Here is a 14,875-nt window from a genome sequence, read left to right as displayed (position 1 = left end):
GATCCACACCAGTAGCGTGAGCCAAGCGCAGCCTGCCAGGCCAAGTGGACGGAACGAGCCCTGTGGGTGCGAACAATACTCAGGCAGAAGGCTCTGCCTGTCATAGAGGTTTCTGGCTGGCAAATGGACATCCCAAGGGTCCCGTGACAATTATAGCCCCTGCTTCTGGATAAAGAGTAAAGAAAAGGGGGGAAAAAAAATCGAATAACCCAAGCTCCAGACATTGCTAGTGTTAACTTATTGCCAAATTCTTTCTGATGTGTGTGTATATCATATGTGTATTTAACAGTTATATATCTTAGTTCTTTGCTAAGTGCACGTGCAGCAAAAAAAAAAAAAAAAAAAAAAAAGAGACCACACTGTATATGCTGCTTTACAACTTTTCACTTCTTTTAAATATATAGTGAGCTTCTGTCTAACTCAGTAGTTCTGCCATCTTTTAGCGACTGACACCTATTATTTTATAATATGGACAAACTGTAATTTGCTCAACCATTTATCTATTAATAAGCATTTGTATTATTTATAATCCTTTGTTATTAGAAACAGTATTGTGTTGGACATCCTTAGACTTACAGCTCTGTACTCATAGGCAAATATTTCAGTAAAACAAATTTGTAAGAGTGAAATTGTAAGATGAAAGAATACGCTTATTTATTTATTTATTTTTATTTATTTTATTTTTTTGAGACAGAGTCTTGCTCTGTCACCCAGGCTGGAGTGCAGTGGCATGATCTCAACTCACTGTAAGCTCTGCCTTCCCAGTTCATGCCATTCTTCTGCCTCAGCCTCCCGAGTAGCTGGGACTACAGGTGCCCACCACCATGCCCGGCTAATTTTTTGTATTTTTAGTAGAGACAGGGTTTCACCGTGTTAGCCAGGATGGTCTCGATCTCCTGACCTTGTGATCCTTCCGCCTCGACCTCCTAAAGTGCTGGGATTATAGGCGTGAGCTACTGCACCCGGCCGAAAGAATATGCTTATTTTAAATATTAAAATATTTCATAGATTGCCCTTCAATAAAGCTTTAACAATACATATTCCCAACAAAATTCTGCGAAAGTTGTTATTTCTACACATTTCTTAGAAGACTAGATAGTATTAACATGCTTTTAATATTGCTGTTGTATGAAAAAGTCTTCATATTTTAATTTATGTATCTTCCTTATAACTGAGGTTGGGATTTGCAATTTCCTTACTACCAAATTTCTTTTCATGTTCTTTGCTTTTTTAAATTACCATTTTCTAATATGTTCTTTACTTTTTAGTTTGCAGAACTCTTCATATTTAAGAACCTTTTGGCTACTATAACTTTGATAAGTATTTTCTTCCAATTTATTGTTTGTATTTTGGCTTGTTTTTTGCTGCCTTTTGTTTGAAAATTTTAACTTTCTTATATTCAAATATGTAAATTTTATTTCTTTTTGGCTTCTGATTTTTAAATTATGTTTCAGAAGATCTTCTGTACCATCAAGGTTATAAAAATAACTTCAAAATTTTTTTGAAAATCTTTATTGTCTTATGTACATTTAGACTGCTAAGCTACTTGAAATTTATTTTGAATATAATGTGAAGAGGGTCTCTAACTTTATGTACTAACAAATAGATAATCATATATATCTAAAACATTTATTGATTATCTTTTGCACTCTAAAGTAGAATGTTATGTTTATCATATACTGAGTTCTAATACATATTCGAATCTATTTTTAATCTTTGTTCCACTGATATACTCTTTTACCATACTAGTTTAATTAAGATACTGTTTAAGTAAGATTTAATATCTGAATAGATAAAACCTTCTTATTAGCCAACTTTTACAGAATATCTCTGCAATTACCAGACTGTTATTCTTCTAGTGAATTTTAGAATGATTTTCTCCAACATTTTTTGCAATTCTAATTAAAATTGCATTAACTTTATATATTAAATTGGGATGACAGGCATTTTAATTATATTAAGTAATCCTATATAAGAACATGATATATGCTGACATCTTTTGTGTCTTTCAATAAAGTTGTATCATTTGTTTAGCAGAACTAAATTTCCCAAATTGTATCAAAGTGGCTTGGTCTAAATTACAACCATTAGCATCTATTAATATATGAAGCTGCACTTGGCTATAGTGTCTAACATTTCATCAAGGAAAGTCAGACTCCAGCAACACTTCTTTATGGTAACATTTCTGGTCAGAGCCTGAGGCCAGATGTCAACCGTATTGCGCATTCTGAATTGAAGCATCAATATGAAGAAATTTGTTTATTGTCCTCTGTGTTAAATAAATTTGCTACCATTCCCTATGTACTCAAATATACATAAATGCAGTGCTATCATGGTATGAGTGTATGTATCTGTGTTCTTGTGAGATACAATGGAAAATTTATCTATAATTATAGAATACGTTTAATTTAAAAACCCTTCTCCGTGGTCATTCATTCACAACTAAACATGGACCTAATCTTCCTGAGACAGAATTACATGTAATATTGTACATACGTAAATGTGGTGCTGATTTTTAAAATAATAAATTAATAGAGCTGAATGAGGATTATTTTGCCAATCAGTGGAATATTTTACTATCTAACTTTTCTTATTTATCTACTTCCTGATGTATGATTTGTTTTGACAGAATGCACTTCCCCCTTGGAAGGAATAACTTTAGTCCCTCTGTAGCCATTTTGAGAAACCTGAATTTATGTTACCTGAGAGACCTGAAAATATGTTAGGAAAGCCTAAAACAAAACTTGGAAAAAAGTATTTGCCGAAAGGACAGAATTCCAAGGGGAGTACGTTCATGAAACTTAAGCCAGTATGGAGAGGGTTATGGTAGGAACAGAGACAACAGAGTAATTACAAATGTCTTAGATGATTTTCTCTGCTAACAACTGGCACTATTTTTTCTGCACGTTTAAAGGACGACGGTGGCTATATAGACAACATGCAATGGAGAGTCGAGACAATTATTCATTTCTTTTGGGCTTCAGGAATGTGCTGCAGAGGCAAAATGTTGCTTTGGGGGCCTGCATTTATGCAAATTTCTAGTCTTTGCTGACTGAATTCTGAGGAAAAAAGTCACACAGTTTTCTACTTGGTCTGTGTTTTAATTGTTACTCTAGCAGTAATTAGATACAAAAACACAGTTTTGGTGCTGTTTACCTTGAGGTTGTTTAACAAAGGTTGTCATGTTTAAATATTTTAAATAAGTAAAATGTGCGTCAGATACATTTCCCATCCTGTAACTAGCTCCTGGTTCTTGGGTTGCTTGGCCTAGTTTCTAATGCTGAGGAAGAGCTTCATTACTGTAATCCTGCATCTCATTTTACAAATGCCTTAACTTTGTGTGTCTACTTTTCAATAACTGTCTCATATATTATATTTGATCTTCCCATCAACCCCCTGAAATTAATGGGGACAGTTTAATTATAATCCACTTTTAGATGAAGAAACGAAGACATGGTAAGATCCAGAATCTTAGAACAGTGTATATATACATATTTTGTCACCTCAGGATTTGACAAATTCTTGGATTATCTTAATTTAACGAAAACAGTGGGGTGGCCAAAAGGGTCTGAGTGTCGAAGTTACAAAAATGTACCTTAATTTTGGCTTTATTTGTTTACCAATCTAAACTCCATAAACTTCAATTTTATGTTTGTAAAATGGGCATAATAATTCTTAACATGCAAGAGTTTAATGAGGATATGAAATAATATAAATGAAGCACTTAGCAATCTATATTTTGATGCTCAATAAGTTACTAGTATTTTTAAATATATATCTATCCTATGATATCTTATATAGAATATCCTTTGATACCCTATATAGAATAGTTATAGAGATATAGTATATAGATATATAGGTGCAATATACTTCTATTACACAGTTTTATAACTGATTTTTTCTTTTCTGCTGAAATCTTCTGTGTGTTTCTTGAGAGTAGAAAACTATATTTCATTTGTGTATTTATTTAATCTCTATTATCTTGTGCTCTAAATATTTATATTAATGAATTCAAATTGGGTCAAAATCTTAATACAAGGAGATAAGTAGATGAAGTTATTAATTTTTTGGCATTTTGCAATTGTGCGCCAAAATGGCTTGTTTTTTTTTCCCTGGATAGATTCTGTTACACAAATTTTAAGTTGGTAATAACTGTTATTTAGGTCTAAAACAAGAAAATGTTAGGGGTTGCAAATTGAATTTTACATTTTACTTTCCCATTTCACTTTACTCTGACAATAATAATCCACATTGAAACTGTAAGAAAAAGCCTAAGGACATACATAAATCTGAGAGCTCCAGTGTTACTGTTTTTTATTTTTTATTTTTACCTCATTCTAAGATTTTTAGGGACTAATACAAATAAAGCATCCTTCTTGTTTTTAGAATCTTATAGGCTTATATTAAGCCTTCAGGTTTACTGATAAGTGAGAGAAAAAAACTCCTAACTTTTCATTTTTTTAGTATCGATGTTGTTTAGCTCTGCTTCTTGGTTTTCTTTAAATTTGATGCCTATGTATTTGTTTAATGACAATTATATAACTCTAAGAGCACTACATTCATTATTAAGTGCAATCAATCCTTGCAGGTCTTCTAAGTTGGGCAAGATTTTTTTCCCTTGGAGGATATGTCATTAAGGTTTTATATTCTCAGATGCAATGAATGTTGCTAATACTTGCATTTGGGGAAAAAATAAGTAATAAGGTAAATTGTATGCATTGCACCTGGTTCTTATGGATGGATTAAAGTATTGATTGGAAAAATAACTTTTAAGTTTCAACTTATTCAGGTACATATCAAGTTTTCCTCAAAGGTAGTGAATATTAATAATGAGGAGGAAGAAAAGAGAATTACAACAAAGATGACAATGACATAAGCAATACTTCTGAAAACACTGTTATTAAAGATATTTTAAATTCTTATTTTACAGACAAAGAAAACGTGGCTCAAAGCAGTTGAGTAACTTATCTACAACTAGTACACAGTATAGCTTGCATCCAAACCCTGTTCTTTGCTTTTGTGACATAGTATCCTCCTTATGTTTTACAGTTCCTAGTTTATGTTTATAGGTAATCCAGAGTAACATATATATAATTCCCTTACCATTTTAAAATATTTTCTTTGTATTTGTGGTTATATTATTTTCGTTAGTCGCAAAGTATATATTATTTTTGTCTTCATTAGATCTGTGAGAAGTTTATCGATTTCATTTTCTATTTTAAGAACCAAGTGTTCTATTTCTTACCAGTTTTTTGTGCTCTAAGTAATTTTCTAATTTTCTTTTTAGTGTTTCATTCTTTCTGTTTTATTTTTAATCTGATTGCATTTTTTTCTAATATCTTGATATATAGACTCACCTTATTTTTATTCTTTTAGAAATAACCATAGTGCCTTAAGTGTATTAATTAGTCTCTAAATATGTTTGCAACTGTCCCATAAATGTAATATTATTACATTCCTATTTTATGACTAAGTGGTTAATTTTATTTCCTTTTTATGCAATTTTTTGAAAGGCTAGGATGTATTTAGTTTTATTCCAAAATGTTAGTTTTAAGCTAGTTTTAGTTTCTAGCTTTAAATTACTGTGTTCAGAGAATTTTGCCTTTATGAGTTTTGCATTTTAATATATACTGATTTTTTGTGACATAATAAATGATAAAATTTTGTATAGTTCCATGATGTGTGAAAAGAAGGCATATTTTCTTTTTGTGAAGAGAAAAAGACTGAGCAGTTGTGGCTGCATTACCCACCTCGAGCAGCAGTCGGGTTCTCCACGTAGAACCCAGGAGCAGGAGACTCAGAATCGAATCTCTTCTCCTGCCTCACTCCTATGAGATTTTTTTTGATCTTCAGCCACATTTTCAGCTGTCTGAGAAATCTTATCATCAAACACAATGGCTAGCAACGTTACCAACAAGACAGATCCTCGCTCCATGAACTCCCGTGTGTTCATTGGGAATCTCAACACTCTTGTGGTCAAGAAATCTGATGTGGAGGCAATCTTTTCGAAGTATGGCAAAATTGTGGATTCCTCTGTTCATAACGACTTTGCCTTCTTTCAGTATGTTAATGAGAGAAATGCCCGGGCTGCTGTAGCAGGAGAGGATGGCAGAATGATTGCTGACCAGGTTTTAGATATTAACCTGGCTGCAGTGCCAAAAGTGAACCGAGGAAAAGCAGGTGTGAAACGATCTGCAGCAGAGATGTACGGCTCTTCTTTCGACTTAGACTATGACTTTCAGCGGGATTATTATGATAGGACGTACAGTTACCCAGCACGTGTACCTCCTCCTCATCCTCCTATTGCTCGGGCTGTAGTGCCCTAGAAACGTCAGTGTGTATCAGGAAATACCTCACGAAGGGAAAAAAGTGGCTTCAATTCTAAGAGTGGACAGCGGGGATCTTCTAAGTCTGGAAAGTTGAAAGCAGATGACTCTTCAGGCAATTAAGAAGGAGTTGACCAAGACAAAACAAAAAGTGGATTCTCTCCTGGGAAACCTGGAAGAAATTGAAAAGGAACAGAACAAACAAGCAGTAGATATGAAGAATAAAAATGTGGCACATATACACCATGGAATACTATGCAGCCATAAAAAATGATGAGTTCATGTCCTTTGTAGGGACATGGATAAAATTGGAAATCATCATTCTCAGTAAACTATCGCAAGAACAAAAAACCAAACACTGCATATTCTCACTCATAGGTGGGAATTGAACAATGAGAACACATGGACACAGGAAGGGGAACATCACACTTCGGGACTGTTGTGGGGTGGGGGGAGGGGGGAGGGATAGCATTGGGAGATATACCTAACACTAGATGACGAGTTAGTGGGTGCAGTGCACCAACATGGCACATGTATACATATGTAACTTACCTGCACATTGCGCACATGTACCATAAAACCTAAAGTATAATAATAATAATAATAATAAAAGAAACAAACAAACAAAAAAAGAAACAAAAAAAAAAAAAAAAAAAAGAAGAGGAGCAGAGCAGCAGCTCCGTGAAGAAAGATGAGACTGATGTGAAGTTGGAGTCTGAAGGGGGTGCAGATGACCCTGCTGAGGAGGGGGATGCAGATGACTCTGCTGAGAAGGGTGACCTACTGGATGGTGACAATGAAGATTGGGGGATGGCCAGCTGGAGCTGATCAAGGATGATGAAAAAGAGGCTGAGGAAGGAGAGGATGACTCTGAAGCACATAGCGGGGTTTAGAAATCTTATCCCATTCTCCAGTTTCAGCTTTCCACATATGGCTAGCCAGTTTTCCCAGCACCATTTATTAAATAGGGAATCCTTTCCCCATTTCTTGTTTTTGTTGGGTTTGTCAAAGATCAGTATAAAAATTCAAGATGGATTAAAGACTTAAATGTTAGACCTAAAACCATAAAAATCCTAGAAGAAAATCTAGGCAATACCATTCAGGACATAGGCATGGATAGGACTTCATGACTAAAACACCAAAAGCAATGGGAACAAAAGCCAAAATAGACAAATGGGATCTAATTAAACTGAAGAGCTGTAGAGCAAAAGAAATCACCATTAGAGTGAATAGGCAACCTACAGAATGGGAGAAAATTTTTACAATCTACCCATCTGACAAAGAGCTAATATCCAGAATCTACAAATAACTTAAACAAATTTACGAGAAAAAATCAACCCCATCAAAAAGTGGGCAAAGGATATGAACAGACACTTCTCAAAAGAAGACATTTATGCAGCCAAAAGACACATGAAAAAATGCTCATCATCACTGGCCATCAGAGACATGCAAATCAAAACCACAATGAGATACCATCTCACACCAGTTAGAATGGCAATCATTAAAAAGTCAGGAAACAACAGGTGCTGGAGAGGATGTGGAGAAATAGGAACACTTTTACACTGTTGGTGGGACTGTAAACTAGCTCAACCATTGTGGAAGATGGTGTGGTGGTTCCTCAAGGATCTAGAACTAGAAATATCATTTGACCCAGCCATCCCATTACTGGGTATATAGCCAAAGAACTATAAATCATGCTGCTATAAAGACACATGCACATGTATGTTTATTGTGGCACTATTCATGATAGCAAAGACCTGGAACCAACCCAAATGTCCATCAATGATAGACTGGATTAAGAAAATGTGGCACATATACACCATGGAATGCTATGCAGCCATAAAAAAGATGAGTTCATGTCGTTTGTAGGGACATGGATGAATCTGGAAACCATCATTCTCAGCAAACTGTCACAAAGACAGAAAACCAAACATAGCACGTTCTCACTCACAGGTGGGAACTGAACAATAAGAACACTTGGACACAGGGTGGGGAACATCACACACCGGCGCCTGTCGTGGGGTGGGTGGAGAGAGGAGGTATAGCATTAGGAGAAATACCTAATGTAAATGACTAGTTAATGGGTGCAGCACACCAACATGGCACATGTATACATATGTAACAAACCTGCACATTGTGCACAAGTACCCCAGAACTTAAAGTATAATGAAAAATAAATAAATAATAAAATAATAATAAAAAAGAAATCTTATCCCATTATTTCCTTACCTAGGCACTTGTCTAAGTTGAAATTTTTCACCAGATCCTCTCCCCTAGTATCTTCAGCACATGCTCAGTGTTCCCCTATCCTTGTCCTTCCCATGTTCATTAATTCATATTGCTCTGCGCCTAGTCCCATTTTCACTTCCTTTGACACTCCTAGTAGTTTTGTTAAGTCTTACCCTGTAATTTTTGCTTTTAATTTTGATACCTCTTTATGACTTAACAATAAAAAGGATGTGTGGTTTTCATCAACTGTCTCCAAAATAATCTCTTGTTATGCAGGGAGTACAGTTCTTTTCATTCATACATAAGTTCAGTAGTTGCTTACCTAACTGCAAAGGCAATCTCATTTAGTTGAGTAGCTCCTGAAAGCAGCTTTGAGTTACAAGTATGTGTGTTACACCCCTACATTAGTATGCTGTGTAAGGCAGTTTAACACAAATGTAACGATGTATTTTTGTGAATGAGAGTTGGCATGTCAAATGCATCCTCTAGAAAAAGTGTTATAGTCTTAAGATTTGTTTTCTGAAGTTGATACTGTGGGTTATTTTTTGAACAGCCTGATGTTTGGGATCTTTTTTCCTCAAAATAAACAAGTCCTTATTAAGCCAGGAATTTGGAGAAAAAAAAAAGAAGGCATGTTTTCTATGGAATAAAATGTTTCATTCACGTTTATTATATCTGCCTTATTAATTGTATGATTACAATCTTTACATCTTAATCGTACTTACTTGGGCCATCAGAGCATGAATATTCATGTAAAGGCCCTCCCAAACTTAAGATTTTGTGGGATGAGAGAGTGTGAGGTAGAGGTATGAGAAAGGGATATCTCTGTTCTAATCTGAAAGAACTTTCCCATGTGAGATCCGTGGCTGCTATGCCGCTTTACTTAGAGGCAAAGATCCCACGAATCTTTGATAGGGATACAGAGTAGAAGGTGACATATGTGTCTTTCCATTAGCTTTCTAACTGATTTTATTTAGTTTTAAAACTCAAAACATATGTCAGACAGAGACAGTTAATTTATCCCTACCACAATAGAACTAAAAAGGTTTTTTCCCCCTTCCAGGTACATATAAAGTGTTGACTGCGATTATCAGTGATTTTGCATATTTGTGTCTCCTTGTTAGTTTCATGGTTCTTTTAATTGATAAGTGAGGAAGAATCCTAAATAGCTGCCTTCCTACCCTAAAAGAAAGTTGATTATGTTCTTTCAATTTTGTTATACTTTTGCTCATTAATGTGGTGGTTTATATTCAAGAATATGGGAGTTCCATATTAAATAAGTGAACATGTGTTGTTGGTTTCTACATTCAATTTCTATTTGCTTATCCTGTGCTGAGCATCATTATAAGAAGTTAAAATTGTGATGAATCATCTGCATCTCTAAAAGGGTATCTCACATATTTTCCAGATACACTTATATCATTAGTCCATAGGGATATCAATTTTCCCAGAGAAATAAAGGCCCTGTGTTCCTTATGTGGTTATTATTCTTCACTTTAAGAGATAACTGAGAAAGCCTTGCACTCTGGTGTGTCTTGGACATCTTTTGGTCAGTTTTCGCTAGTGAACAGATGATGGTGATGACCCTAGAAGAGAGAGAAGGAAGGGTAATTGGGGCAAATGTGTTCTTCAAGGGCAAGTGTTTGTTTGCATCCTATATGGTGAGGGTGGAGGTTGTGTATTGCCTGATATCTCCAGTAGCTTTTCTTCTCCCATTTACTACAATATTGTGGTGACTTGATTACTTTTCTCAGACTGGAATAGTAAAATTAACCCCTTATCTCTGAAGCAACAACTTGTAATAATTAAGAGTAATTCCGGTTAGTGATAGCATTAAGGTGGAAGCCTCTAGAAATGGTCCTGCTATGTGCTCTTTGCTAAGAATGTTGGATTACAGAGTTTTAAGGGGAGCGTACCTAAAGATGAGTCAATTAGTTTAGGATTAGACATTTAAAAATTTAACTTTGACAGATAGAAGGTCATCATTAATTTTAATAGGAGTCAATTTCAACAAAGTAGTAGGGGCAAAAATCAGGTTACAGGAAGAAAGGAATGAAAAAAAAATAAAGTGGAGAAAGAGAATATGACATACTCCCTGGACAAGTTTTATGAGGAGGGCAAGAAAGAATTTGGTATACAACTGGAGAGAGTTGGAGCAAAACAAAACAAAAAACCAAAACACCCTAAACTAACATTTTTAGACTAGAACATAGATGACCATATTTACAGGCTGAAGGAAAAGATTTAGGAAAGAGGAAGATGTCAATGATATAAATCAGAGATCAGGACACTTTTTCAGTAAAGGGCTAGGTAGTAAATATTTTAGGTTTTGAGGACCATAAGATGTCTGTAGCAACTACCCAACTCTGCCCTTGTAGCATTGAAGCAGCCACAGAAAATATATAAACAAATGGGCATGGCTGTTTTCGATAAGAATTTATTTATAATAACATGTAGCAAGCCGGATTTGACCTACAGGTTTGCCATTATAATAACATGTGGCAAGCCAGATTTGACCCACAGGTTTGCCAACCTCTGGTATAGATGGGAGAGCAGAACAGAAGAGAGTAGGAAAAGGCATAGAGTGAGGATGGCTGTGGCTGTAGGTTAGCTTTCTAGGTCTGGCTGTGGTGTACCTGTGCAGGGAGAACACACCTAATGACCTCAATTTTATTAGGAGGCTGAGGGCTATCTAATCTGTCAAAATGAGGAGCTAAAGGCAACTAAGGACTTGGAGGCAGATGGGGATGATTGAGAAGTTTTTTGAGGGAAATGAGAGGGGAAGTTGATTAAAGGACAGTGCATAGCTGAGTGTGGAAACTGACTACATAGAAATTGCTCTTAGTGTGTGTGTGAGTTCCTTTCCCACAGAGCTTCATTTCCTAGATGTGAGTTGAGAGAGACCAGATGCAGTAATTATCTGGGATTTGGGTTTTGCTGAAGAGTTGCACCTGAAGAACTGCACTAAAAGAAATCAAAGATACTGGTGAGAAAATAGTTCAAATGAACAGCCATTAGGTTCAAGCTGGCTAAAGAACAAGATGAAAAGGGATCAGTAGACTGAGGAAAAAATGAAAAGATTAAAGTGATGGATATCTCTGTGAGGTTAAAGGATAGGAGTTGAAAAAGGAGTGAAGAACTATTAAGATAGGAGATTGAGGTCAAAAAGTATAGTAATTTAGTAAATATTCAGCATGCATTTTTGATAGATTGCTATCCTGAGTAAAGCTTACTACCTGAGGCTGATAATAACATAGGTGCAAAAGAGAAACATATACACAATTTATTTTCTCAACTGTTAGAGTTTTGATTATTAAAACATCCATGACAATATTATTATATGAAATTACCCTTACTTAATTTCAGTAAGAACAATATGGGGATTTGACAATGACGTTTTTACCTATAGTTTTTTTTAAAATTTCTATTTTAACCTTTTAAACTTTTGAAAAATTACTTCATTTGTAATAAAACTAGTTTTCAAATATTGACTTTTTTGTAGTAGACATTATGTTGTTTTTGTGCTGCTCCCAATTTATAAATCTAGTTCATTTCATAGAATCAGAGATAACATTGATTTCCATTCTGTAATTTCTATGAGATAAGTTACCATAAAGTATTATAAGAGTTTGAATTTAAGATTATTAAGAGATAAAATCATGGTACAAAGTTCCATATAACACTTGATTCGAATTGTGGAAACAGTTCTTGACACAGAAGATAAATAGCTGTGGTTTACTGAGTATATACTTTCTAAGTAACAGGCACGGTATTATGAGCTTTATAGGTTTATTTGGGAAAGTTCATAGAAGCTGGAGTTTTAAGTGTTTGCCAATATCTGTAAATTGTGTTCTTTTCATCTTTTTCAGGCTTTTGCTCTTTTTGCCCTGTGAATTTAAGGCATCACCTTATACATATTTTAAGGTGAAGTAATTAATGCACTCAGTTAGGAAAGACTGGTAGTTTATTTAAGATTACTTTTTTGAAAACAGAAACTTGTCACAGCTAGGAAAGCTAGTTGGCTTGTTTTCTGTTTTGTTAAGTTTTTTTTTTGTTTTTTTTTTTTAAAGAACATAGGCTAATCTCCTACTGAAATAAATATATTTTCATTAGGTGATCTCTTATAATTAAAAAATAAAATGTTGGACTAGAGCATAAACTAATCTGTTAAATTTTAGACTACAAATAGACAGTGTGTTTAGAAGTATAAACTTAACCTAAAAAATAGCAAATGAATATGTGTGCAGCATACAATTAAGAATTTTCCAAAGACCGAATAGAACCTGTTACAAGGGGAGATACTCAGTTTGAAAAGCCATGTCAATTGCATACAATTTTGTCATCTACTGCTTCTGTAAATTGGCAAGCATTCATTCAGTGCTCTTGGTGACTTAGGTGCCTTCAATGAACACAAGAGACACCATTATTCTGAGTCAAGAGGGGAGGATTAAAATACAAGTACAGGTATAAATAGTTCTGTAGGTGGTATGGAAGTTGAAAGCTGTCTGATAACTTCAAGAGGCCATAATCTGCTAAGAGATACAAAAGGGTGGCGATAGAAGACTTGGGATAACTCGGCAGTAGTGAAGGTCCCACAGAGCTTGGAGATCATAAATCTGGTGCAATTACCAATTCCTGAAGTAATTTGATTTTCTCCAGAGGCATAAGGTGCCCAAGACAGGTACCCTAGACAGGTAGAGAGGACCATTTATAGAACCAATACAGGTTTGGGGTATACCAAAGGAGGTATGTGGAGCTGATGTGTGTTAGGTCAGGGTGGGGCTTTGAAGTATGAATCATTTTACTTACCAGTTCTCTTCTTCTGGAGGGTTAAAACCAAAGAAAAGAAGTAAATCAATACTGTACTATTAATTGCTGGGTAGAAATAGCTCCCTTACCATGGGCAGAGCCAGAAATATGGATGAGAAAGGGATGCATGTAACCCTCCCTCTATAGTAAAGAGCTGAGGAGAGGGATTGAAGTGAGATATTAAGGGGTGAAGCTATAAAGATGCTTTTTCTTTCCATCTGTTTAGTGCACTGGTATACTTTCTGATGAAAGCAAGTCATCCTTAAGTAATACCTACTCTTTTCTAAATTAAAAACTGCATATATAAGGAAGAATTACAAGGAACTAAAACTTATTGAGCACCAAATACGTACTATGTCCTGTGATAAGAACTTTGCATATCTTGTTGCACTTATTCTTTACAACAACCCACTGGGTAAATGTATTATTTCACTGCTTTTACGTAAGTAGAAATTAAGTCTCAGAAAAGTTAAGCAGTTTGCCCAAGGCTATGCAGCTGGATTTGAGTGAAGCCATAGTTTAAACCAAGCCTAACTCTTAAGCTTATAATTTATAGTACCAATCTATTTTTATTGTTGATGTCCTTGTTTGTTTTACTGTAAGAATCTAGATTTCTTGATATTAGAGTCCTCTCTTTTGAGGAGAATCCAGATTTTGATATAAAAATTAATTTAGTAATGAAGTGCTAACATTACATACAAATAAAGAAACTATGTATTCTTACCAAAAAAAGTCTTTTAAAGAAAAATCACTCATTCTAATATTTTAAGCCTTTGATAGCATAATAGCATGCACCTTAAAAAAATAACCATTTTGCTATAATCCCTAACTGCTGCTTGCATGAATGTCATCTGCCAATATTTCACATTAGGATAGATTTTTTCTCTAGATTTCTAAAAGAATTTTACATGCAACTTGACAAAATAGCTATAAAGAATATACTTAGTAACTTAACTTACTTTCAAAAATTTTATCTTCTCTTATGGGCATGTCTTTCCTTCTATATTTGAAGATTTTGATTTCATGAGCTAGATATTTACTTGTGCCTGTTATTTATTGTTTAGAACAATTGCACTCATACTTTTCAAATAATCAGAGAACAGGAGCTGATAATTTGTTTTCTCCTGTTTTTATCATATGCTCTGATTTAGGACATTAGTAACAATGAGGACACTTAGGGTTTTGAATGTACTTTTTATCCAAGAATCACAAAATCCTTATTAATCTTTCTAGCTGGGGCATCTTTGCTCTATCTTTGTGTGGTTTCTCCATGCAATTCTTCCACCATGGCTACTTCAGAGCAACCAGAAGTCTTAATGTTATCTGAGGGTCCAAAGATACATAGTTCAAGAAAGATGGAGTCAGACTTAAGCTGCATCTCCTTTTGAGACTATCTTGAAAGAAATATAACATAACTTCTGCCACAGTCTATTAATTGAGGCAAGTAGTCACAAAGGCTACTACAGGTGCTATAAAAGTTTCAAGGGAAGGATTCATAGACTCTGCATCTC

At 34.8% G+C, this 14,875-nt stretch overlaps 1 protein-coding gene and 1 pseudogene across 1 annotated transcript in view; both read left to right on the top strand.

Annotated features, from left to right (window-relative positions):
* DLG2 (discs large MAGUK scaffold protein 2) overlaps positions 1 to 14,875 on the top strand; it is a 2,182,864-nt gene that overhangs the window by 605,640 nt on the left and 1,562,349 nt on the right. The gene's annotated exons all lie outside the window — the stretch shown is intronic.
* Positions 5,878 to 7,567, top strand: LOC129008984 (heterogeneous nuclear ribonucleoproteins C1/C2-like; annotated as a pseudogene).

The sequence above is a fragment of the Pongo pygmaeus genome, chromosome 9 (genome assembly GCF_028885625.2).
Source record: "Pongo pygmaeus isolate AG05252 chromosome 9, NHGRI_mPonPyg2-v2.0_pri, whole genome shotgun sequence".
Taxonomy (NCBI): domain Eukaryota; kingdom Metazoa; phylum Chordata; class Mammalia; order Primates; family Hominidae; genus Pongo; species Pongo pygmaeus.
This window is presented reverse-complemented; position numbering and strand designations above follow the sequence as displayed.